This window comes from Pinus tabuliformis, chromosome 2_1, assembly GCF_031772625.1.
Source record: "Pinus tabuliformis cultivar Carrire ecotype Pingquan chromosome 2_1, CPIR1, whole genome shotgun sequence".
Classification (NCBI taxonomy): domain Eukaryota; kingdom Viridiplantae; phylum Streptophyta; class Pinopsida; order Pinales; family Pinaceae; genus Pinus; species Pinus tabuliformis.
The window spans coordinates 656,974,595-656,991,545 of NC_142299.1; positions in this window are offsets into that span (position 1 = coordinate 656,974,595).

A 16,951-nucleotide genomic window follows, 5' to 3' on the forward strand; every position below is an offset into this window, starting at 1 on the left:
ATAGTCAATTGAACTTTTTGTCATGTATTTGATTTGATTTGTTGATATTTGAAGTGTCAAAAGCATCTTCTATTCGAAATTGAAAAGTGTCATTTAAGTCTTCCTTTCATTTTGAAAAGAAATTGTCGAAATGTCGCTTTGAAGAAAATATTTCAGATCTATATTTAGTTTTCTTTTTTGGCATTTTCACATTAAAGAGAATAAAAAACAAATACATGCATTTGCATTTGCATTTAGACTGTTTGTGAAAAATTATTTAGGAAAAGTGCATTTAATGTGTGCTCTTTGCTCTTTGTTTGAAAGAATCGTAATCTTCTTTCCTTAGTAGCTAGGATTTTCATTGATAAAAATAAACAACGATTGTTTATCATTGTAGATTGCATTTTTAGAAATTTTAAATCTACATCACGCGGTGAATCATTGAAAGACAAACTTTTAAACAAGATCAACTCTAAAATAAATTTAAATGAACTTAACAATGCTTTGGAACCTAACACAACACATCTAGAGGTCTAGGCTAGAGACGTGTTCCGGCGTCGTAAAATCTAGTAACTATCATTTTCATTGAAGGTTGGGTGATTCCTCCTCTTTGATACGACAAGTGCTAGCACGGACTTGTGCTCCCCGTACTGTCACGTATATATTGGGAGACCACAATAGGCTTATATCCTTTATCCATAGGAAGCCATGTCTGCCGCCCTATCGATCGCAATGCACTGAACACAGCATTCGGGAAGATTGACTGCCGTACATAAGTCCTTGGTAATTTCTCTTTAATTTATCACCAAGGTGTATTTTGCAATTTTGCGATTGGTTTGGTAATCCCTATGTCTAGATATCCAGAGTAGTCACTTTCGTTCCTTTTCGACTCTTTAAAAGAAAATGTCCATCTGAGCACTTGTCACTTCAGGCTCATTAAAAATTGAAGGGGACTAGAGTCATCTTTAGCTTTTTCTCGACTCTTAAAAATTGAAAAAGCAAAGTTGTGTCAAAGCGTCATTAAAATTTATTAATTTCGGAATAACATCCTTGTTCCTTCATTGGTCTTAGGATGAGATAATGGAGTCCACCAATCAAGGAATCCCTCTGGAGGGGATTCCTAGTCCTTTTACATTTTGGGGAAATATTGGTGCACCTCATATGGCCACTTTGTCCCTTCTGAGACTTACTATTGGCCTACCAGTATGGCTATTCTCAACCTCTGTGGTTCAAAATAACGTGATTCCTCAGCAATTGAATCAACATCCAGTTGATGTTAAAATTGACCCCTCGCCTTCTTCTTCATTTGTTTCTCCCTCCCCTTCTCCCTCTTTGCTTGGTGAAAGTAGCGATGCTAATAACCAAGTGGCTAAGAAGAAGAAGAAAGGTAAGGAGAAGAAGAAAAAGCCAATTCAGCAAGGGGGCAACCAACCAACCATAGATTTGGATGCATCAGCTGGTGAAAATCTGCACATTAAAGCTCATAAACCCAGATATCCTTGCATAATCTGTAGAGGAGACCATTATCATCGAGATTGTCTGTGCATTCCTCGGATCTTGAGAGAATGGTCCCCCTGTTCGCACCAACTAGTGTCATCAACCTCTACTGATCATGTTGATAATACACCATCAACTAGTGATAGTGAAGTCCACGAACAAAAAGGAAAAGTCAAAGTTCCATGTGCGTTATGTGAAGGGAACCATATAATTCCCCGTTGTCCTTTTTTGGGTGAGGCCAAAAGAGTCTTGCATAACCGTCCTGCTTCACTACAGCGACTTCCACCTGGATACAAGAAACTCTCCCCTAGTCCTTTACTAGTGGAAAATCCGATTGACTTAACTGAACCGTTGGTCGAAACACCTATCATTGAAAGTGAATCTTCTGATTCCATATCGGACCAAAGTCAACTGGTTGAAATGGCAGTCGACCTAGTTTTGCCTTCAGAAGATCATATCCGTCCTCAAGAGAGTGAGAACGATACCGTTCAAATTCTCTTTGTTACTTCAGAGTCCGATGAACTAGGGGGCAATCCGACCATTCCTTCACAACAGGAAGAAAATCCCCCAGTTCCCGCTACTCGAGGGATTATTTCACCTGTTTATTCAGTACCCCCTCCAAGCAGTCTAATCGCTTCCTTGGATTGGAATCAACTAGCGAAATCCCGCCTTCCTTCTAATATACCATTCCGGATCATAGTACAGGTTTACAAAATGATCATGTCTGGCACTATCATATATGAAGGGGCTTCAGTGAGTATCCTTTCCTCAACTGCTTGGAGAGCGCTTGGTTTGCCATCGCTCATGCCTATTGCACAGAATTTTTCAGGCTGTAACAAAGGAACCAGCAGACCGTTAGGGATCCTTCCTAAGTTACCAATTACTTTGAGAAGGAAAACCATTCACTTGAACATGATGGTAGTCCAAGGGCCATTAGATTACAATCTACTCCTTGGGTGTGACTATGTTTACAACATGGAGGCTATTGTTTCAACACTCTTTCGAGTGATGTGTTTCCCACATGAAGGCAAAATTGTCCAGCTTATTGACTAGCTTTCATTTCCCAGTTCAAACACAACTCCAAGTCAAACATCACCCCTAAATGGTCCTTTTGCATCAAGAGTGTCTCTTCAACCTTCATTCCATCCACCTAATTACCGCGAGTAGTCTGGTGAATGTAATGAAGCTTAGGGGGCATGCACCCTGGTCTGCTTAGGCGGACGAACCCAGCTGAAAAGATAGGTTTCCCTATAGGTTATGTGATTGGAAGTGTTATCTCACACCATTCACCTTTGTCTATTTGATGGACAAAGCCAAGGAAGTGTTTCGTCAGCTCCGCTAACAAAAACAATCCTGCTTAACCACAGTGATTTCCATATGGTTACCTAGAGACTCTCCTTTTCTCGATGCCTGGGGGCATGCAAACCTTTTTATGCAAGCTAAAAATGACAAATTTCATTTTTTAGCTTTTTAGCTTTTAGCTTTTTAGCTTTTTAGTTTTTCAACTTCTTAGGTTAGGTGATTGGTCTGATCCACCATTCACCTTTGTCTACACTGCAGACAAAGCAAAGGAAGTGTTTTGTCTAAACTGTTGACAAAACCATCCTACCTAACCTTAGTAGTTCCTTAGCTTTTTAGTTTTTTTTCTTAGCTTTTTAGTTTTGTCGTTTCTAGTTTACATAAAAAGAAAACTAAAAACTGAGCATATGTTCCCCCAAAGTTCAAGCTCGTTAAAAAATGAACCTACCTCTGAGCATGTTGTCATATGGTTTAAGCTCATTAAAAAAAATAAACCTACCACCACGAGCTTAGTTTCCGCAAGGTTCAAGCTAGGTAAAAAATGAACCCACCTTCACCGAGCATAGTTTCTGCAAGGTTCAAGCTCGCTAAAAAATGAAACCGCCTTCACTGAGCAATGTTATTGCATGGTTCAAGCTCATTAAAAAATAAACCTACCACTAAGCATAGTTTCCGCAAGGTTCAAGCTCGTTAAAAAATGAACCCGCTCCCAAACAGAGCATATGTTCCCCCAGAGTTCAAGCTCTTTAAAAAATGAACCTACCTTCGGTAAATAACCTTCGTGATTGCCATTACATCAGCCTTTTGAGCCTTGGTTGTGTTCCTGCCATCACCTCCATTCTTTTGGCCGATCATACACTTCCACTTGATTGTTTACCCTTTTGAGGAACAGCTACGATGAGTGGTCCTATTAGCCACCCTCTTCACATCACCATGTTTTGAGAAGTTCCAAGATTACCCGGAACCAGTTGCTACCCTGGATACCACTCGTTCCTCAAAAATGAGTCCTCTTTAAACACTTTTTAAACTCGTTAAATATGAAAAGATTGTCAAGCTATTGCCTTTCCAGCTCGCTAAAGTAATTGAAAGCGCCGTCCCTCATGTAGATTTTAATCTTTTTCAGACTTGAGGGATTATCTCACAAAAAAGTTAGAGCGCTTGTCTTTTTCGGCTCACTAAAGTGATCGGAAAAGTAATCCCTTTTGTATTATTTTAATCCTTTTCGGACCTAAGGGATTATGCTACAAAAAAGAACTACTAGAGTTTTCTTTTCATCCCTTTCAAACTCTCTAAACATGAAAAGGACCGAGTTATCTTTTTTGTTAAACTCGTTAAAACAAGAACGACAAACTTGTCCACCCAGACAAGAACAAGTTTCACTGTCGCTAGACTCGCTAAAACATAGCGATAGGTTTGTCCAAAGGGAAAATTATAGAACAAGCACATGTTATCCTCCTCAAGCTTGACAAAAATAAAGAGGTACTGGTCAGCAATGACTGGGGAAAAAGGGAAGAAAACTTAAAGAATTTTATGGTAGCAGGTCACTCTTGAACATGACACTTTCACTCCATCACCATGATTGAGTCGGGTTGGGTTATTCCGTTCACCAGTCATTTCACCATTGGTCTTTCACACCATCCATTTTTGGGGTTAACGCTACCAATCCATCTCAGTGTCGCCGATATGTTCAAGAGAAGTCATTCAGTTGAGAATTCACCATCCAGTTAATGTCTCATCCACTGCAATACCTTCAACCTCCATTTTTCATGACCGCCATTCCTGAACCTTGTGTCGTCGATCGTTTTCACCTCCAGAAAATCATTTGCTTCATTTCATGTCGTAGATGTGGGATACATTAAGGCCCTCCTATGACAGGTCACTTCTTGTCGACATCAGCTCATTATCCAAGAAGTTGACTTAGAAACACCCCTTTCAGTACTTTGAAGCTTGCATGCCTTAATGGCAAGTTTCTCACTTCTGGTGACAGGTTGACATCAATGGCCTTCGACCGAAATATTTTGTGTGGTGTTCGACATCGAATCATATATTCATACCACATGAATTGTACTGTAGTACCTTGAGGGTCATTATCATTATCGGTGATTCCTCTCACGTCAGTTAAGAGTTCACATTATCGGCTGGTAAAAGGGCGATGTCTTTCCATGTTCGACTTCAGAACATCTTTTCACATGGATCGACTTGTACATCAGGCAAAGATTGAACAAGTTTGAAGACCCCGGATCTAGTTTCATCCATCCGGGCTGCAATATATTCAGGAATATAAAGACATCAAATGTACACAGAAGCTACACAGATGGTCATCCAAGCCAGGGACGATGACCCTACATATGAAGAATCACCAGTCTGCAACTGCAGACGATTATCTGTTCTATGTACATGAAATGAATTTATAAAGCTGAGCATGGGAATGCCCGCCTCAGCTAGATCATGAAAATTATATGATGATGATGTATTGTATTGTATCTTATACAGGTCACCTTCCAGTTTCGAAAACCTCGAATCCTCATGTTAAAGCATTTCACTCGACATCAAAGATTTACAACTTCATGCTTTAGGGGGCAGTTGTTATAGACATATTTGGGAAATTCAACCCCAATCTTATATGTTGATAAACTAGGGCTCTTTAATCCCTAAAAGTGTTGTTTCATACCCTAAAAGATCATGGTCAACTAATTACATCATTCCCCAAAAGTTCCACCTGAAAAACCATCCAGAACTAGCCAAAACAGGACCATACTGACTGCTCCACTGTCAGGGTGCGATGCATATTGACTTCTACACTAGCCAGGTGCGATGCATACTGATGAGGCCTTCTGTGGGGTGCGATGAGCGAGAATGGACAAATGTCCGAGACAGTTTGCTAAGTGGATGCTCATGGAATCTACTAGAAACTTCTCCTATGACACTTGTTTCTCTGAATTCGCCCAGGGATGAGTAAGAGATCCAAGAAATCTCCAAGTGGAACCAAAAACAACAAGTGGAATGACACTAATAAAAAAACCAGAGATGACTCACACCCTTGCAGACATCTATAAATGGATCCCTCATCTGAGAGATCTAGAGGCTGGAATTTGGTAATTTGTAAGGAAGTGTTGATAGTTTATATCTGAGAAAGAGCATTGTATTGTTGGGTGATCTTGCTTTTCATGAGGTGAAGAGGGCTTTGATGCTAGGAGGATGATGCTGGATTAAACAGCTGGGTTGTAATTCTCCCTTCTATTATTAATAAAGTTCTTTGAGTTTTCCTCCATACAATTGTGTATTTGTGAATGTTGTTATTTGTGAATGCTATTGTATGTTCATTGTATTTCTGATTCTGCAATGCTTATGATATAATAGATCAAGATGCTTTGATGGTGTTTTGTTACTTTGTCTCTACAGGTATTCACTGAGCGGGATAAGTAGGAGAAGAGTTGCAAGCTCTATCAAGGGGGAGAGAAATCAAGCAAGGAGTCAAGCGGAAGATCCAGGTTGGTCCCTTTGCTTCTCTCTTATCTATCATACATAGAGAAAATCGCAAATTTCTTTGATTTTTTGTTTTTAGGATAGCTGCCAATCCTAGTGGGGCTAGCAGATCGAAAAGACACTAGTTTTCCCAGAAAAAATACCCTAGAAATGGGTTGTACCTCAAAAAATACTATGTTTGATTCCATGCATGGTACACTGTGTACATACTGTCTATAGGTGTGTTGAGTGTGTTTTTTAGAGTTTCCCATGGTTTCTGTTGACTCTATTTACTTTTGGATTGCAGATGTAAACCTCTCTCGAACTGTATATTGGTTATGCCTACGGTGCTAGCCGTAGTACTAAGAACATATCCTCCGCAGCGTGGGCTATCTTTTCTCTAAATGGTGAGCTAGTGAGCAAGCAAGTGATTTGCATTAGCAACTCAAATAACAACATCACTTAGTATTGCTCAATGGTTGAGCTACTTTCTGATGTTATTTGGTATCCGCTATATAGTCATCAGACTTGACTCACATCTCATAGTACTGCAACTCGCGAACATCTATTCAGTGAGAAATCCCACCATCCTTCACATGGTTTTGAGAGTGCGTCTTCTGGGAAGACATTTAAATTTCATATGATATGAACATATTTCTCAGAATCTAAACACATTAGCAGATGCCCTAGCTAATTTTCTTTTAGATCGACATTTGTAAAGAATGTAAATAAATTTCAATTCACATCACATCATATTGAAAACAGAATAGGAACTAGGAAACACTGTAATATGGCTACATCATCCATATAAAATGTAGCCTCCTACATTTGGTTTTACAAAATTTGTGCCCCTAGACACATATGGCTACATCGTCCATATAAAAACTACATGGAAAACATGTAAGTAGACAAATCAGTGGTGCTCATGATAAAACGACACTGCATGAGCTATTTTGCGAAGTAATCGACCAATACAACTAGGCACTCTAATTATGTGTTGTTGAAGTCGCAATGGAATTTGATCGACCACAGTCTCATCAATATCATGTTTTAGTTTCTCCATGTGGTGCTTTACCTCCAATATGATCTCTACTACATCTGGATCTCGTAGCGCATTTCATCCTACAGTAACGACCTATACTAGTCTCTATGCCTCCTCCTGTGTCTGTATCTCTGAGAGATGGAGATATGTAGCACGTACTGGTCGAACATGTCCAATGTCTGCATGAAAACATCAAATAGTTTAGACTCCAAAACATAAAAAACATAAAAAAAAAATCGTAAAACTTTAAAAACTTAATGGTCAAAGTACCTTACCTAAAGCATCCCATTTCTCACCCTTAGGCAACTTGATCTCGGGATCATCACAGAAATCCATCCCTACATAAGGATACTTGTTATAGACATTTTTGGGCACTGCAACCCCAATCATAAATGTCCATAAACCAAGGGCTCCTAAGTCCCTAAAAGTGTTGTTCCAACCCCTAAAATAACAAGGTCAACTGATTACAGCATCTCCTAGAAGTTCTCCATGAAAAACTACTCAGAACTGGTCAAAACTGGACCATCTCACCTGCTCCATGGTCAAAGTGCGCTGCATCCCACCTAAATGCACACAGGAGGTGAGATGCATACTGAAAAGCCCTTCTATGGGGTGCGATGGGCGAAAGTGGACAAATGGCAGGGTCAATCTGTGAGGTGGAGGATCATGGAATCTTCCAGAAACTTCTCCTGTGACACTTGCCTCTCTGCATTCGCCCAGGGATGAGTAAGAGATCATCATTCTCCAAGTGGAATCAAGAACTATCAGAGAGAGGACACTAATCAAATCTCAAAAGCTGACTCACCCCCCTTGCAAACATCTATATATGGATCCCTCATCCCAGAGATCCGGAGGCTAGAATATTGTATCTTGTAAGGAAGTGCTGCTGGTTTCTTGGTGTAACATCATAGTGTTGGGTGATCTAAGCTTTTCATGAGGTGAAGAAGGGCTTTCTTGCTGAGAGGATGACGCTCGGTCAGAACAATTAGCTGTAATCCTCTTTGCTATTCTTGATTATTAATAAATCTATTCGAGTTTTCCTCCACATTCTTGTATGATTGATGATATATGCATTTGTGTGGTCAATATATATCTGGTCCTATATTGTTTATGATAGTAGATCTCTGTTCTTGGATAGTGTTATGCTGCTTTGATTCTACAGGTACTCTTTGAAGCTGGGTAAACGAGGAAGCAAGTGGCAAAGGTCTATCAGAAGGTAGAGGAATCAAGCAAGGAACCAAGTGCAAGACAGAGGTTGGTCTCCTTCTTTCCCCTCTTATCTACTTCTCATAAAGGAAAACAAAAGTGGTTTTAGTTTGTTTGTTTCTAAGGTAGCTACCAGCCTTAGTGGGACTAGTAGCTCTGCATAGACACTAGACTTCCCGATAACAAAATGGTGACTCCACTAGGGAGCGAATAGATTGTTTGTTTGTCTATATTTGTTTGCTTTATAAACTTACAGACGGAGCTTGAAATCAAGCCAGCTAGCCTTCGAACTGTATTTTCTATGCAAGTGCAAAGTAGATCAATGCTGCTTCAGTCTATCTCCGGGTTTTGTTTATGAATTGAACAATCGATTTACAAGCTCTCTAATTTCCCTTGTGGTGGCTCTAGTAACCTCCTTAGATCTACCCCTGTGATTTATTTACTGATTACCACTTGCTCGGCCAAAATCCCTGAACTGTGCTGCAAACTGTGATCAAGAACTGGATCAAAAGTCTCGCACTGTACCATTGCACCCTCTCTTCAAGGATATCAGTATGCATCGCACTTCCCGTGTGCTATAGGTGGGATGCATACTGGAATCCCTGTGTAACAGGTGCGCTGATCAGAAAGGGCTAATTTTGCCTTCAGACTTTGGTTTTTTCACTCTTTTCAGCTCTATTTAGGAGTTTTGTTGTCTGTAGTCAGTATACCTCTGTTGGAAACCCCCTTCCTTGCCATTATTACGCCTCTATTGTGCAAAGAACTGTAAATTTTTTATGTATTTTGATCCATTTTCAGTTCTCTTTTACAAAGAAGTAGCGTAATTGAACTGTCGTTTCTTGATTTGGAAGTGTCGCATGTGTCGTTTTCAGTCATAGAAGAGAATTCGATTGTTCTTGATAGTCGATTACACTGTTACTCTTGTATTTGATTTGAATTAGTAGTTTTTCAAGTGTCGAAAGCAAGTTTTCAATTCCAAATAACAAAGTGTCGTCATTGTCTTCATTTTGTTTTGAAGAGAAACTTGTTAGTAATGTCACTTTGAAAAATAATTCAGATTTGCACTTAGCTTTCTTTTTATCATTCATATATTAAGAAGGCTGAAAACAAATACATGCATGTGCATTTGCATTTAGACTATTTGTTGGCTTGATTTAGGACAGTGCATATAGTGTGTGCTCTCTGCTCTATGTTGAAAGAATATCATCTCTCTTTCCTTAGTAGCTAGGATTTTCATTGCGAAAAGAAGATTAAACGATTGTTTATCATCTTAGATTGCATTTTAGGAATTGTATATCTACATCACGCGGTGAACCTGAAAGGCAAATTTCTTAAGCAAGATCAACTGTAAAATAAATTTAATGAATCTAAAAACGCTTTGGAACCTAACGCACAACATTTATAAGTCTAGGCTAGAGACGTATTCCAGCGTCGTAAAGCCTAGTAACTGTTATTTTCATTGCTGGTTGGGTGATTCCTCCACTTTGAGACGATAAGTGCCAGTATGGACTTGTGCTCCCACATACCGTCGAGTATATATTGGGAGACCACAATAGGCTTTATCCTTTATCCATAGGAAGCCATGTCTGCCGCCCTATCGATCGCAATGCACTGAACACAGCATTCGGGAAGATTGACTGCCGTACCGTAAAAAGTATTCTGCAATTTTGTGATTGGTTTGGTAATCCCTCTATCTAGATTTCCAGAGTAGTCTCTTTCATTCCTTTTCAGACTCCTTCAAAGAAAAGGTCCATCTGAGCACTTGTCACTTCAAGCTCATTAAAAATTGAAGGCGACTAGAGTCATCTTTTGTTTTTTTTCGACTCTTAAAAATTGAAAAAACAAGTTGTGTCAAAGCGTCTAAAATTCATTTAATTCGGAAACATATTTCCCCTTGATTTTTAGTTGATCGAGTAATGCGCAATCGTGGAAGAAATTCAATTGAAACCCCGTTGTTCGCAGAGACTTACGAGTCAACCGTCTTTCTCTCCCGAATCAAAACTATTACGGACAAAGCGAACTCATTTAACCAGTTCCAAATCCCCTGGTAAAGTTAGAACAAGTGTTCCAACACCATCAGAGACTCCGGTTACTCCAAACATTTCTGCTATCCCTGCCTTTACAGAAGAAGTTCCGCAGCCACAAAAGGACAGTAGCGCTGATCCTAGTGTGGAGGTAAACACTTGTATTACTGAACCAGCTCCATCTACAGCTGATTCGGAAGGTGTTATTCCCCAAACATCGGTCGCTGCAGATTCTATACCTTCTTCGGCACCAGAAATATTTTACGGACCTGACGGTCTACCTCTTCCACCTGGTCTGATTGCTATAGAAGAGATTGTGGAGGATCCTCCATCTAGTACTCCATCACAATTTGGAGTCGGGATCACCCTGTATCCTTCTTCATCAAAAATTAGTCTACCGTTATCGGAAGCTCCTGTAGAATTGCTAGGAAATCTTTTGGATAGACTAGAAATGTCTGAACAACCGCCGACATCTAGGACTATGTCATCCGACACAGCAACGGCAGAACTTCCTGCTGTCACTGCAACAATGTTCGCCGGCATACCATCTGTCCCAACTAGCTCTCAATCGCTAGATGGGGTCCACTCAGGGGCTATTTCGACAGTATGGTCTGTTCCCGTTTGTTCATCCGGAATAATATCCAGGAACTCTTATGTTGAGTCTCAGCAAATTGATCCTTCACGGTGTCAATTTGGGCAGTCCAGTCCTCAAGGACAAACAATTCCATTGAGTACCGGATTACCGTTGTATGGGGGGCAATATACCCTTTCATTATCTCCTCCGGGAGGACAACCATACGAGAGTTCACAACAAAATTCAGGTTATGCTGGAATTACATCTAGCGGTTGGGTGCCAATACTGCCTTAACAACCAAGAGTTGTATACTCGATGCAACAATGTTTACCTATGTCTAATATACCAACTACGCCGGCTATTGTGACGGTATCGCAAGTACAAGCATTTCTCGTTGTATGCCAACCTCAGGTTTCTCAAGTTGTAATGCAACAACCTCTTGTCCCTGCTACTCAACCACAATCACCAACTAGTGGAATGACACAGGCCCAAACGTGTACAATTACCCCTCATCTTGGTCAAATGGCCAGTATTGGACAACAGCACATGGCTTCACAACCATGGCTGGTGCAATACCAACAACCGCAATTCCAACAAGTATACCAAGAATCTGAGCAACAAATCTTTACAAATAATGGGCAGCCGTATATTCAAAATGGTCAAAATCAACCATTCTACAATGGTTATGCCCATCAACCTTACCAAAGTTACCATCATCAAATGCATTATGCTGGTATGCAAAGACCAACTACTCAGGCAATTCCATCTTATCTTGGGTATGCTTTGCCAAACTTGAATCAACAGTTACCCTTCGTGGCAACTTTAGAGTTACCGAATCTAAATCAGCTAACGAACGATCCAATTGCTTACGCCCCTTGGTGGCCAGCGATTCCGCATAAACTTCTGTCAGATATTCCTAAATTTAAAGGAAATCCGGGTGAATACCCGTCGAATCATGTGATGACCTTTCATCTGTGGTGTTCATCAAACACCCTAAATGATGATTCGATTAGGCTTCGCCTCTTTCAGAGAACGTTAACTAGTCCGGCAGCGAAATGTTATATCGAATTACCTAGAGCTTCGTTTGATAACTTCAGTGCCCTAGCCACAACCTTTTTAACCCATTTTCAGTTACCCATAAGGTACGAAACGGGAACAGAACTTCTTACCAATTTCAAGCAAACGACGGCCACTCACATATCCAATCATATTCATGAGTGGCAACGTCATCGTAGAATGGTAAAAACGTATGTTCCTGATCAGCTTTTAGCTGAATGGTTTATTAAGTCGTTATTACCTTCCATTACAGAAGATGTGGCAAAGGGAGGAGTCATCACTAAAGAGCAAGTTATTGCTTGTGCGCAATATTTAGACTTGATTTATACTCAGTCTGGCACGCTCTAGGATAAAATCCCCGACACTCCCAGGCCAGAATTTTTCGTTCCTCCTCCTCCTAAATCAAACAATGACTTTCATGCCGGCGATGGCATGATTGGTACGACAGACACGAAATCAACAAAGGCTACATCTAAAAAGGCCCGTAAGATTTCTGGTCAAAATGCAAAAGAAGAACTTCTCGCCTCGGAAGTAAATGTCATCTCAACTGATAAAGGAAAATAAACCAAGCAACCAAGAGGCAAGAAGAAAAACAAAGGGAAGTAGAAGAAATAGGAGGAATCATCACCTGAAAAATCTTCTGCAAACCCTTCTGGAGATAAGAAACCAAATCGTCCATGTCTTATATGTGATGAGAATCATTGGACAAGAGATTGTCCATATAAAGGTGAGCTTAGAAAATTCTTCAAGAATTCAAAAACCTCGTCGGTATTGACTGATCCGTTTCCAAATCTAGGAACAAATCTGGTAGCTAGTGACAATGCTTCCCTGTCCCAAGTGCTGATGTTGTCGGTTTCGAAACAGCAAAATGATGCTTTGATAATGACAAGGAATAAAGATTACGGGAATCCACAGCTGTCGAACAACAAGGATAAAGATCAACCTAGTAGTTTGACAACAACTTCGACAGAAGTTGCACCGCCCATCATTCCAGAGCTAACAATAAAACCGCCAAAAGGAGTAGTACACAAGTCGACATTTAATCCTCGTGCCAGAGCAGCACAGCATTATAATATAGTGGAAGATTTGGCCCAATCGCCATCCGCTATGTCGACACTTGAGGTACTGCAAAATTGCCCCTCCCAAAAGCAGGCTTTATTATCAGCAATAGGTGGGATTGACCCAAAGGATTCTAATCTTGTGTCCTTTAATCACAAAGGATATGATCCTCGGTTACTAGCTCAACTAGCTTTCCTCATTCAAGTGAAAGCCCTCAACAAAACTGTTCATCGAACAATTATTGATGAGGGGGCATCTACATGTATTATGTCGATGAGTTGCTGGAAAACTTTAGGATCTCCAACCTTGTCGCGATCTTCGATGACATTAAAAGCATTTGATGGACGAACATATACCCCATATGGTATTCTAAGTAACTTGCAAGTTGAACTGGGGGGGGAAACAGTAGAAATAGATGTTGAAGTAATCGACGGAAACCTCGATTACAACATCCTACTGGGAAGGCCCTGGATATATGCTATGGCTGCGGTTGTGTCGACTTACTTTAGGAAGATTGCATTTCCTTTTCAAGGAGGAATTACAATCGTCGACCAACAAACATTTCTCCCTAATAGTTCCCAAGTTACGGGAAGCATTCCGATGATCCATGGAAGCCCCCATTCGCTTCAAAATATCAGAGTAGGCCTACTAAAAGACCCTATACTAATGGGGGCTTTTGCTCTCCTGGCTCCAATCAATTTGGCGGAAGTGGCGACGGTAGGAACCTGCAATATGATATCTTCTATTCAAAAGATCTCAGAAAATGATATTAACATGGATCATCTGCAGGTATTGCCTCCAAGCCCAATAGAAATATTGTAGCAATCAATGTTTTTGGCATGGGAGGCAGACCCGAATCAATGCTCATCAAGCGTTTGGATAGATAGGTCTAAAGAATATGGCACCCCTTCAGATCCTTGGCTGCAAGTGCATTACACCGACGAAGGAATTATTCAGTCAATGATAACTGACGGGGCACCATGGGAAGACTACCACCATCGTTCCCATCTTCCAGATTGTCAAGAAGATAATCCTGATGACCTTCATCATCCTTCAGTTTTTTATTTCCTATCAAATACTGTAAACACGGTGGATTCTGAGCAAAACTTGTCCAATATCGAAGAGACTATCGCCATAAATATCTCGACCAAAACAGATGTTGTAGAGAATATTTATGTTGGCAAATGTTGTTCTCCTTCAGAACTGGAAATATATAACGCTCTTTTTCGCAAATTCAGAGATGTCTTTGCTTGGTCATATGATGAAATGCCAGGCATTGACTTGAATATCGTTGAACACGAAATCAAGATATATCCAGATGTCAAACCAGTAAGACAACGGCTATGGTAGGTGCACCCCAAGAAAGCCGCTGCCATCAAGGCAGAAGTTGAGAAACTTCTCCATGCTGGTTTTATTTACCCAATTCCTCTAACCGATTGGGTATCAAACATTGTTCCTGTAATGAAAAAACAAGGAACGATTAGAGTGTGCATCGATTATAGGGATGTAAATCAAGCTTGTCCAAAAGACAACTACCCTACACCCTTTATTGACCAGATAATTGATGAATGTGCCGGATGTGAAGTCTTTTCATTTATGGATGGATTCTCTGGGTATAATCAAATAAATGTCCGCCCACAGGACCAGTCAAAGACTGCATTTATTTGTCCGTGGGGCACATTTGCATATCGCAAATTACCCTTTGGTTTAAAGAACGCAGGGGCAACATTTCAGATGGCAATGAATTATGCCTTCCATGACATCAAAAACATCGTTCAACCATATCTCGACGACCTTCCGGCTCATTCGCGAAAGCGGACCGATCATCCGTAGCATTTGAGAGCGATATTTCTACGTTGTCAACACTACAAGATACGACTCAATCCACACAAATGTGTGTTCTGTGTCAGTTCTGGTCGTTTGCTTGGCTTTGTAGTCTCGAAGGACGGGATCTGTCTCGACCACTGTAAGGTTCAGGCATTCATAAATTTGCCTCCGCCTTCAAATTTTCTTCAGATTCAGAAACTCTAAGGGAAAGAAAACTTTCTGAGGAGGTTCATTCCAAATTACGCCGAACTTGCTAAAGGTTATACGCGTCTATTGAAAAAGGAAGTGCCTTTCATCTAGGATCAGGTTGTGCAAGCTTCCTTTGATGCTTTAAAAGAATCCCTAATGAAAGCATCATTAATGTATGCTCCTGATTATCAAAAAGACTTTAACCTGTACCTGGCTGCAGCGGATACAACCATCACAATGTTTTTAGTTCAAGAAGACAACGGAATTGAACATCCTATATATTATTTGAGTAGAAACTTAAATTATACAGAAAGCAAGTATTCCTATGTTGAAAAGCTGGCTCTCGCAGCTGTTCAAGCGATACAGAGATTTCGACACTATGTCCTCTTTCGAAAAACTACCATTTTGTCAGATTGCAACCCCATGATTTATATATTGTCGCGACAGTTGCTGGGGGGAAAATATTCAAAATGGATAGCAATTCTTTAAGAGTTTGATCTGGAATTTGTAAAATACAAATCAAAGAAATCCCTGGTTTTCGCGGAATTACTATGCGATCTCCCATCGTCGTCCAACGATGAAACATCCGAAGAAACCATCGTGGATGAATCTTTGTTTCTGATATCTTCAAGAAATCCGTGGTATGGAGATATAATCATCTATCTCCAAACCCAAAAGAATAGGTCTAATACCTCTCGCTCGGAACAAAAACGTATTTGATACCAATCAAAAGACTACATGATTGTCGGTGATACACTTTACCGTCGTGGTGTCGATACAGTTCTGAGGAGGTGCCTCACCCATGAGGAGGCCAAAAAAGTCCTGAACGATTGCAATTTAGGCGCGTGTGGGGGGTATCAATCTGGTTACACTACGGCGCAAAAAATTTTACGAGCAGGATACTTCTAGCCAACAATGTTCAAAGATTGCATAACCGCAGTCAGAAGTTGTCATGCATGTCAAATTTTCGATAGCAAAACTAGAAAACCACCCGCACCCCTACAACTGATAGTTGCTATTGGGCCATTCGCCAAATGGGGCATTGATTTCATGACATGTAACCCCAAATCGATCGGGGGGCATGGGTATATCATAGTCGCAGTAGACTATTTTACCAAATGGGCCGAGGCGACGCCTACATTAGATAACACAGGTGAAACAGTTGCCCTTTTCTTTTTCAATCATGTAGTTGCCAGATTTGGCATTCCACAAGCCATAGTCACAGATCATGGATCGCATTTTCGCAATCACATGATAGTCGAATTGGCTGCCAAATTGGGGTTGTCCCACGAAAGCTCTACTCCATATTACCGGCAGGCCAATGGACAAGTTGAAGCAATCAACAAAGTCCTGAAGCGGATGCTGCAAAGGATGATTGGAGTCCACAAAAGGAGTTGGCACCTGATCCTGTACTTAGCCTTGTGGGCATACCGAACATCGGTAAGAATGCAATCGGGTTTACACCTTTTCAACTGGTGTATGGCCTAGAAGCAATATTACCAGTTCAGTGTGAAATCTCGTCCCTCAAACTCGCAGTCGACCTTCTCCCCGGAACTTCAGAAGAGGAGGCTCGTTTCTTGGAACTAATCCAATTGGATGAAACCCATCATGATGCCGCATTGGCTAACAAAGCCCATAAGAAACGAGTCAAGGCGCAGTTCAACAAAAATGTCAAACCCCGTGTCTTCTCAGAAGGTGACTTGGTCTTAATTTACGACCAGGAATCCAATAAAT